Source organism: Octodon degus, unplaced genomic scaffold (assembly GCF_000260255.1).
Source record: "Octodon degus isolate 3935 unplaced genomic scaffold, OctDeg1.0 scaffold00043, whole genome shotgun sequence".
NCBI classification, from domain to species: domain Eukaryota; kingdom Metazoa; phylum Chordata; class Mammalia; order Rodentia; family Octodontidae; genus Octodon; species Octodon degus.
In genome coordinates this window covers 11,276,487-11,286,896 of record NW_004524619.1, presented here as the reverse complement: position 1 = coordinate 11,286,896, position 10,410 = coordinate 11,276,487, and positions in this window count along the sequence as shown.

Here is a 10,410-nt window from a genome sequence, read left to right as displayed (position 1 = left end):
TGTGTGTGTGTGTGTGTGGCCAGCTCAGCCCACCAGGGGGCGCGGCTGGCTGGCATGTGGTGCTGGGGGATCTAAAGGCGGTCCCTGTGCTTTGCTACAGCTTGTTCTAAATAGGTGCTTTAGACCACTGAGCCATCTCACCAGCCCCCCCCCATGGAGTTTTAAAATGATTGAGTGAAGAAATTTGCAGGATGCGATTTCTGAGTCTGTGCGTCCTTTATTAGACCACTCCTCAATAAGGATAAACGGAAACATTAATAGACAATATTTTAAATGTTCAAGCCACCTAAAAGTTTAAAAATGTAGGACTCCAAAAGATTGGAATTTTAACTGTTTGAGGTTTGGGGTTTTTTTGGGGGGTTATTGTATTTTAGGGAAGGGTCTACAGGGTCTCACTAGTAGATGGGACTCGTAGTGATCCACCTGTTTACAGCCTGCCAAGAGCTGGATCACAGGTGCGCACTTAACGCTTAGTCTCAATTGAGGTCTCAGCGCGCCCCGGGGGCAGGGCACTTTAATCTGCTGAGCTATTTGGCCAGCCCTAAGGTTTTTGAGGTTTGAAGCATTGTTAACCAAGAAGACCAGTGATAGAAGACAAAGAGGCAAGAGTGGGAGCAGTTCATGGGTGGAGAAATGAATAAGAAGCATCTGACAAAGTAAAAGGATTTCTAAACTCGAGAGATTTCAAAGTGGAACCCCAGGCCTTTCAGGGCAGCATTCTTCCCCACCCCACAAGCAGGAGAGTGAAATGCTTACCTCTCTGGATGTGAGGTCTGTGTAAGAAGGGGATTTCTATGCCATGTCAGAGTTCATGTAGTAGGTAAACACAGCTAAACATGCTGCTTTGTGCCTGTAATCCCAACTATGAGAGTCAGCCTAAGCAAGATTATGAGACTTTATGTCAAAATAAAAAGGGCTGGGGATATAGCTCAGCAGCAGAGTGGCCTTAGGTTCAATCCCTGGTATCAAAAAAAAATTTAAAAATATATATGTATTTTTTTCTACTCCAGAATGTGTACAAATTTTATATGTCATTTTGTTTATTAAAGTGTGCAGTGGGGGTTTGTTTTGGTACCAGGGATTGAACTCAAGGACCTTGCACTTGCCAGGCAGGCACTTAAGCCACTGAACTATCTTCCTGGTTCTTGTAGTGGATTTCTAACTAGTGGTCAACTTGTTACACCCAGCTAAATTGAGCTAGTTTGGTTCTGACTGTGGGAGGCCCACCTGAGGATTGCTGCCAGCAGCATCAGAGGCAGAACAGGAGAAGCTGTTGGATGCTGCTAGGGAAGCTGTATGGAGAAGTTGTTGGAGCTGTTGGAAGCCAGTTTCTCCTGGGCCGTTCTGCTGGGTGACCTTGTCATGCTGGCTTTCCTGATGAACTTGGTTGTTCTTGTCAGAGGAAGAGGTTGGGACCTTCATTGTCACCGAGAATGAAGGCACCAGTTCATTTTGGAGGAGCTCTGGTCCTCATCTTGAGTATCTCTTCCTGGCTCCGGAGGGGAAGATGGTGCACTGCTCAGCCTGATGGAGAAGCTTGTCACGTTGGCTTTCCTGATGGAAACTCAGCTTTCCCCATGGCTGGAGGAGCTCAGGACCTCCCTGTGGCTGAGGATGGCTGTGCTACCTTTGGGGGAGCCCTGGTACTTACCTTGAGTGTTATTTCCTAGCTATAATTCAGATCCCTCAGCCTGCTAGCACAGATCCTTCATCCTGCTGGCCTAGACTTTCTAGCTTCCACCGCTGACCTTTCCAGCACAGATCCATGAAGCAGGCCTGCATGAGACTTTATGGCAGGCTCTGGGCCTAGACTAGTGGGAAGACTTGTTATGAGTTCTAGGATTTCAGCTGGACTCATGCAGGATATTAAGATCCAGACCTTCAGCTGGATTCTTTAGTCTTTAATATGGGGAGAGATTTCCTGCACTTCTCGTATACAATTCTTTGGGTGATTCCTTATAAAATGTGTCCTGTATTATATTATTCCCCTTGTGAAAACCCCAAAGCACAACAAGGTAGATGAAGAGATCTCAGAGGCACTACTCATCCTTTGCTGTAGCAGGGTTAAGGTTTGGCCTCTCACCTGGTTGGTACAAGGCCCAGCTCACTGCTAGTTCTACACCTGACCCTCTGAGCCTGGGAAAGGAGCCAATGGGAAGAGAGCAGCAGGAGAAGGGCTTCAAACTGCGTAATAAATACAACTCAGGGCACAGATTTTAATTGTCAGACGAATTTTGACAGTTGTGTGCACCTACACAGCTACTACTGAAAATAAAAATGATTACCTATCAAGTAAAACTGGCATTGCAGAAAGATGCAGGACTTTTTTTTATGTCCATGTGTGTACAATTTCTACTCTTAACACAGCAGAATCACTTGCAGAGCTTTTTCAAAATACTGTCTATTTGCATGGGCCATCCCCCAGGTTTTCTGAGTCAGCATCTTAGGGCACATTGGGCACTTATATGTTTGGGTTGTTTTTTTTTTTTTAAGTTGCAACTTATTCTAGTTCACTGCCCCAGAGAACCACTACCTCTGTACTCATGTTAGAGGAGTGAGTTAATCATTACATGTATGATTGCCTTGCTATTATCAGAGTAGTACATTTGATTAATTTGGACTTGCAGGTCAAGGCCAAACCTGTTTGACAGCAGCAACAAAGCTAACTAGACAATGAATTCATGGGACCTGTGTGGATGTCCCTGTTCAAAGAATTCCTGACAGAACTACTTAGTATGGGGCCAGGGATATAGCTCAGTGGCAGAAGTGCCTGCCTGGCAAATGCAAGGTTCTGAGTTTGATCCCCAGTACTGGGGGGAAAAAAATAACGGTATGAATTGAGTAGAACCTCTGAATTGAAACACATTTCTGGAATTCAGATTAAGTGGTTTTGAAAAGAAAAAAAAAAAGTCCTATTTGGCGAGAATCTGCTATTTTGCAAAGAAATGAATTGCTGAGGCTGTGGTTCTTTAACCTTTGTACTTGTCGGTTCAGGGTGCGGGTTCCACTCTTCACTAGCCTCTGATGATTCGGCAGAAGTGATATGAGTCCTGCCCCTACGACTATCAAGACAGTGGAACAAATCCTTTCCATTTTGGTTGCAATCAAAAGGCTGTAGGATTGGCAAGACCTACTGACACCTGTAATCTCAGCTACAGGGGAAACTGAGGCAGGAGAATCCCAAGTTTGAGGCCAACCTAGACAGCCTAGTGAGACCTAGTCTCAAAAATTTTAAACACAAAAGAAAACAACAGCAACAAAAAGGTTAGAGATATAGTTCAGTGCTCCTTGAGTACCCTCCTGTAAAAAAACCAAAAAAAAAAAAAAGGATCACTAACTTATCCACGGTCTTTTGTGTAGGCTATGTACTAATTATAGTGTTTATTACTTTTATTAGAAGTAAGCAAAGAATTTTATTTGTTGGGTATTTTATAGGAATTATTGATTTATAGGTTTTGTTTTTAAATTTACTTACTCCTCAAAAGAGGAAAGTAATCTAACTTTTTTTTTTTTTCTTAAAGAGAAGGTCAAAGTTTTGATCATATGGGGCAGAATTAATCAGCAGAGTCCGGATACTAAGGGCCATATATATGCAAGGGGGCTACACTTGAGAGGAAAAGGAGCTGTTTGTCACCTGTCTTCCAGTTGGGGTGAAGAGAACCCAGGCAACCAAGCAACTGAGTCAGAGTTGCAAATGCAATGCCTGGAAAAACTACGTATGCTCGCAGGAGGTCGCATCTTCTGTAGGCAGTAGCTCTTTAGGCTCCAATGGTAATAGTACATTTTAATTTCAGTCAATTCACAAGGATACTAAGCATCACTGTGGTTATTTTAAAACATAATGCTACCTGAACACATGAGAAGTGTTTCACCAGCATGTTTTTTTTTTAATTTTTATTTATTTATTTAGTACAGGGTCGTACTATGCAGTTTGGTCTTGTAGTGATCCTCCTGTCTCAGCCTCCCCAATGCTGGGATTACAGGTGTGCACTACCATGCTCAGTTTCAGTGGCTGGCAAGGAGTACCTGGGGTTCTGGGGCCCGTACAGGCATGCAGTAATGGGCATCAAACTCAGGCCCTTGTGCTTGCCAGGCAGGTGCTTAGACCACTGGGCTATCTCCCCAGCCCACAAATATGTTTTATACAAATGTGAAGTGTTGGATTATCAAGTGAATAAGTGAATTAGAGTTGTTTTTTGACACAATATAAAATGGCTGAAAACAAAATTGGCTAAATTTAGGGGGTTTTGGGGGGGATGTTTTGTTTTTAAATTGGCTAAATTTGAAACTGAGTATGGTGAAAACAAACAAAAGGGCAACAATAAGAACAAAAGAGAAATCAAGATAGAACACAGCTTTTAAAAACAACAGTGAGAAAAAAAAAAATTAAAAATAAAAACAACAGTGAGGGGCTGGTGATTTGGCTCAGCAGTACTTGCCTAGCAAGCTGGAGGCCCTGGGTTGGCCCATGGCACCAAAACCAAAAAACAAACCTCACCTAAAAAACCATTTCAGCTAAAATAAAATAAAACCCAAAAAGAGAAAAAACAAGCAAGGCAACTAAAAACAATTAAAACTGTACAGCAGGAAATTCATTGTAGGAAATGGCAATATGAATGAGTAGAACATAAAATAATAGAATAAAGTGGTTCTTTGAATAAAATGTTAAATTGATTGGTTTGCTTCTTACTAAATTTAAATTAAAATATCAAAGTCTGAGATAGGCTTGAATGAAAAGCAGTTTCTTATGGAATCATTAGGGTCAACTGCACAATAGCCCTCTAATAAAATCTCCCAGGGCCTGTTCCAGGTACCCTCTGACCTAGAAAAAGGTTGGATTCTTGCCCGTGTCTTGCCCTGGTAAACCTTTAATATTTGCTCTGCATGTCAATGCCTGGGAGACCTTAGGCCAGAGTAAGGAGGATTATGGGAAGAAAATAGAAGAAACCCTGTTTCCCTATTTTAGCATTGGGCCTTCCATTGTGGATTTGGAGAGGGAGGGGTTGGAAGCAAAGTTGGGATAATTTGACTTTGGTAATAAACATTACTGACCAAGAAGTTTATTTTGTGAAAATTCACCAGGAAACAGTGACAATGGTATGTTGTACTCTGATAATGTAAGAAATTCATCTAATGAACAGGGAGTTGTGGCACACACCTGTAATCCCAGCACTCAGAAGGTTGAGACAGGAGGATCGTATGAGTTCAAAACCAGCGTGGGGGCTACAAAAAGTGAGCACAGGGCCAGCCTGAACTACATAGCGAGACCCTGTCTTAAAAAAAGAAAAGAAAAATTCACCTAAGCTGGCTGGGAAACCATAAAATATGGTAGTCTTCCTCATTGTGGTGGAAGTCTACGCTTGAGGGTGGCCCTGAGGGGAGGGGAGAGCTGTTGTGTACGAGACATGTTACTGGTACAGAGGTAATTTCTGTTTTCATTTGTTTCTTCCATTTTAGCCAGTAGCATTTATCACAGCCCCTTCCGTTTGCTTTTTCTATTTACCTTATCGTTTCACTTTACTTTTCGTCTATTTTCTATGTCAGCAAAACAAACAGTCATGGGGTGCCACTCCTGCGGACAAACACCTTCCTGAAGAAGACTTCAGCCCGTAACTTATCTCTTCATCAAAACCTTTGAGTTACTTTTCAGGGCTTGGCTGCGTTGTACTGCTTCACACATATAATGTTGATGAAATCTTTCTGACACATGAAGTAGAAAGAGATTCCACACCCCTGCATCGAGCCCTGGGCTTTCAAAATTCATAACTGACGTGATGAGCTGCTTCTGTGTCCCTCTTCCGTTGCCTCTCCTTCCGTGTCCCATAGAAGTAACCACTATCTTGAATGTAATGTTCATAACTCTGCATTATCAGTTTTAACTCATTTTGTGCTGCTATAACTTAGTACCTGAGGCTGGGGAATTTATAAAGGAAAGAACTTTGTTTCGCTTCCCAGTTCTAGAGGCTGGAAAGACCAAGAGCAGGGCGCTAGCATCTGCTGGACTTGCAGGGATGGCCCCCTGGCGGAAGGGCAAGAAGATGCTGAGGAAGAGACCAAGGGGCGCAGGACAGACCTCCGAGGCAGCAAACCCGTTACTCAGAGAGCAGGGTCAGTCCTTACCCGAGCGTTCTGTTCCTGTTAGCCCTTCCCACTGACTGCACCTCCCAGCGCTCCTGCGAGAGGGAGTAAGTTTCTCTATCACAGGCATGTTTTGTTCGTTTGTTTGAAATAAGAGTCTCGCTATGTAGCCCATGCTGGCCTAAACCTGGTGGTGACCCTCGTGCGCCAGCTCCTGAGGGCTGGGATTCCAGGCATGCATGACCACACCGGGCTGCTCCATCCTACGCTTTTGGAGGAGCACATTCAAACCGCAGCAGCCTTTGTGTCCATGTTGCTTTTTCAGGAGCCGGACAGTGCACGCTGACCATTCCTCATTCTCCCTTGTGCACATATGTGAAAACTTTATGGATATGTCTGGGGGAAGGTCATTATGAACTTTACCAGAAATTGTCAAATTGATCTTGAAAGGCATTGTACAAATTTATATTTATACCATCTGTTTATGAGAATGAGCCTTTATCTATGTCCTCAATTTAAAAAAAAAAAAAAATTTTTTTTTCAGTACTTGGGATCAAACTCAGGACCTTACACTTGCCAGGCAGGCACTTATGCCACTGAGCTATCTCCCCAGCCCAATTTAGATTTTCTTTTTTTTTTTTCGGGACCAGGGATTGAACTCAGGCCCTTGCACTTACCAGGGAACTGCCTATTACACTGAGCCATCTCCTGGCCGCTTTTTTTGTTTTAATCAAGAGAGGTAAGAAAGGGCTGGCCAAATAGCTCAGTGGATTAAAGCACCTGCAAGCAGGCACAGGGGCCAGGGGTTCGATCCCTGGGCCTGCCATGCCAGCATCACCCCGGGACACGCTGAGACGGCAAGTGAGACTTGGCGTGGTGGTGTGCACCTGTAATGCCCGCACTTGGGAGGCTGTAAACAGGTGGATCACTACCTGTCCGATCTAGTAGTGAGACCCTGAACACCCTGTAGACACTTCCCTAAAATACAAAAAAAAAAAAAAGACAGAGAGGTAAGAATCCAGGGATAGGAAACCAAGCTGATACAGTTAATTTTACTGGGCAACTAACCACCCCAGAACTTAGTGACTTAAAACAACTCCTATTGGGGGCTGGGGAGATAGCTCAGTAGAATAAGTACTTGCCTGGCAAGGGCAAGGGCCTGAGTTCAGTCCCCAGTTCTGCCAAAAAAAAACAAAAACAAAAACAAAAACTACTATTTATATAACTTGTATTATTGGAGCCGGGGAGATGGCTCAGTAGAATAAGCGCTTGCCTGGCAAGGACAAGGACCTGAGTTCAATCCCCAGTTCCGCAAAAAAAAAAAAAAAAAAGACTTGTATTATTGTGAATTGTGAGGCTGGGGTCACCTGAGTTCACTCATGAGTCACCTAGGTAACTCTCTGCCACCGGAAGTTACTAAACAGAAGGTCGTACACTGGTCCATCCAGTGCATCTGCCACCAAGCCATGTATCCCTTCGTATCCCATTCCCAGATGACTTCATATGTTGGCATGAGAAAGTCCCACTCTATAGGCCTCTATACACCAGGATAGTAACATTCCAGTGGCCACAGCAAGTTACACAGCTGAGCTCAGACCCCAAAGAAAGGCATTAGTTACATGATGAATGAGGAAAGATATATATGGAGTGGAGGAATTTTTGTAGTAAGCTCATCATCATATTCAGTTGGCCAAGCACCATTTGTTACAATGATAACACCACCTTTGTCACATTTCTGGGCTTTCTATTCTTTTCCTATCCCAATACCAAGTTCACACTATCTTAGTTTCTATTGTTGGGAGCGGCTGAATCTGGAAATTGATCAAATGTGTGAGGGCAGGATAAGGCCACAGTGCCTAAGGGAGTCAAGCTGCTTCACTCTTGAGAAAAGCATCCTGCCTCATTTCAGTCATTAGTTGCTAGGCAACCTTGCATCTCATGATACTAACTTTGCAAGAGTATAAATAAACACCTTTACTGTTGTTGTTTAGGTCCTTTGCCCATTAGGCAAACAGGCCTCCACCTGACTTCGGCCTTTGACTCTTGTCTTTATTTTCTAAATCCCCTTGTTGTTTTCTCCTGGGGACCACCAAGAGACCAATGAATCCCTACGTTCTATATTTTGAAAATGTCTTAATGTTGGTAGGATAAGTAGACTCTGCTTCATCTTTTTTTTTTTTTGAAACCATCTTGTCTGTTTCTTAGTCTTAAGAAAATTGGAGGGCTGGAAGAGGAACATAGATTTTAAAAAAATTTTAAAAATACATTAATTTTTTAAATGGGAACAATTAAACTATAACATCTAGAGATGCACATGACAGTGCTATTTTTAAAAATAGATACGTGGTCTGGGGAGATAACTCAGTGGTCTAAGCACCTGCCTGGCAAGCACAAGGAACCAGGTGCATCCCTGGTACCACATTCCATGCTGGCCCAGGAACCCTAGGTGTGCTGTGCCAGCCACTGAAACCAGGTGTGGTGGCACATGCCTGTCATCCCAGAGCTGACACAATAGGATCACTACAACTCTGAGCTGCATAACAAAACCTGGTACCAAATAAGTAAATAAATAAATAAAAGATTATTTTAGAATAGATACGTGATGACTATAAAAGTTACTATAGGGCCGGGTAGATGGTTTAGTGGCATAAGCGCCTGCCTGGCAAGCACAAGGTTCTGAGTTTGATCCCTAGTACTGCAAAAAAAAAAAAAAAAAAAAAAAGTCACTTCCAATCATGCGATCATGTTTTGGTAAAGTTAGATTTAAAAAAAAAAAAAAAACAGGACACCTAGACACCAGTGAAGTTGGAATTTCAGACTGACAGTAGTAAATGTTTTTAGTATAAAGATATTTTAACATATTTATTTATTTGAAATTAAAATTTAACTGGGCAGCCTATATTGTTCCAGCAAATCGTGATTTTGTTTGCAATGGCAAAGTTGCCCAGCCTTTCTTGTAGCTAGAAATGATCATGCCTTCCTGTGAGCCAAAGCAATTTATTTTTAATTTTTGTAAGACAATACAATCTCTTTTTTTTATTTTTTCTTTTTGAGACAGTTTCACTATGTAGTTCTGTCCTTGAACTGACAGTGATCCTCCTGCCTCAGCCTCCCAAGTGTTGGGATTACAGGCATGCACCACCACACCTGGCAGTATGATCTCCTGATTTTTATCACTCTTTTCCCATGTAACTATGTTGATATTATCACCCAATACACTTGTCTACTGCCCTTCCACCCCGCCCTCTTATTCTCTTGTTAATTATACTGTCCCTTCTTTCATGTCATCGATTTTTGTTGTTGTTAGACTCCACACATTTTAGGAAAAATGTGGAATACTTGTCTTTCTGAGTCTGCTCATTGCATTTAACATGATGACCTTCATTTGTGTTCATTCTCTTGCAAGTAACAGTTCACTGTGACTGATTGGATAACGCCCCACATTGTGTGTGTTCTTTCTTCATTTGTTGATGGGAACCTAACCTAAGCTCGTTGCATATGCAAGTGTCCTTACACAGCACTGGACAGACTTGAATTTCTCTGCATACATGAAGGAGTGAGGTAACTGATAAAGCAGTAGTCCCATTTTTAGTTTTTTGAGGAGCCTCCATATTGACGCACTTAGTGGCCATACTCATTTACATTCCTACCACCAGGGCAGAGGTGCTGCTCCCCTCCCCCACCCTGGTTCCATCTATTGTTGTCTTGTATTCTTGAGGGTAGCCATTCTAACCGGGGGAAGTGGAATCGCAATGTCCTTTTGATTTGCATTTTCCTAATGACTACATATGTAGAATATTTCTTTCTTTCTTTTTTTTTTCTTTTTTTTTTTTTTTTTTGCGGAACCGAGGATTGAACTCAGGCCCTTGCGCTTGCCAGGGAAGCGCTTATTACACTGAGCCATCTCCCCGGCCCCTAGAATATTTCTTATCACATACTTATTGCCTATTTGCACTTTCAAGAAATTTATTCATTTGTCCATTTATTGACAGGGCCTTTTCTGGTGTTAACTTTTTTTGGCATTTTATATATATTTTAGATATTAATCATTTGTTGGAAGAGTAGCAAGATTTTCTCCTATTCCGTAGGGCATCTCTTTACTCTGTTGATTGTGCTGAAGCTTTTTGACTTGATGTAGTGCCATTTATTGATTCTTGCTATCATCTTCTATACTGTTGGAATCCTATTCAGAAAGTTCTCGCCTGTACCTGTGACCTCCCTGTTTTGCTGTGTTTTCATTTCAGTTTCAAGGTTTCAGGATATATACATAGGTCTTTGATCCATTCTAATTGTTTTGCACAAAGTGAGAGATCTAGTTTCAGTCTTCTACAT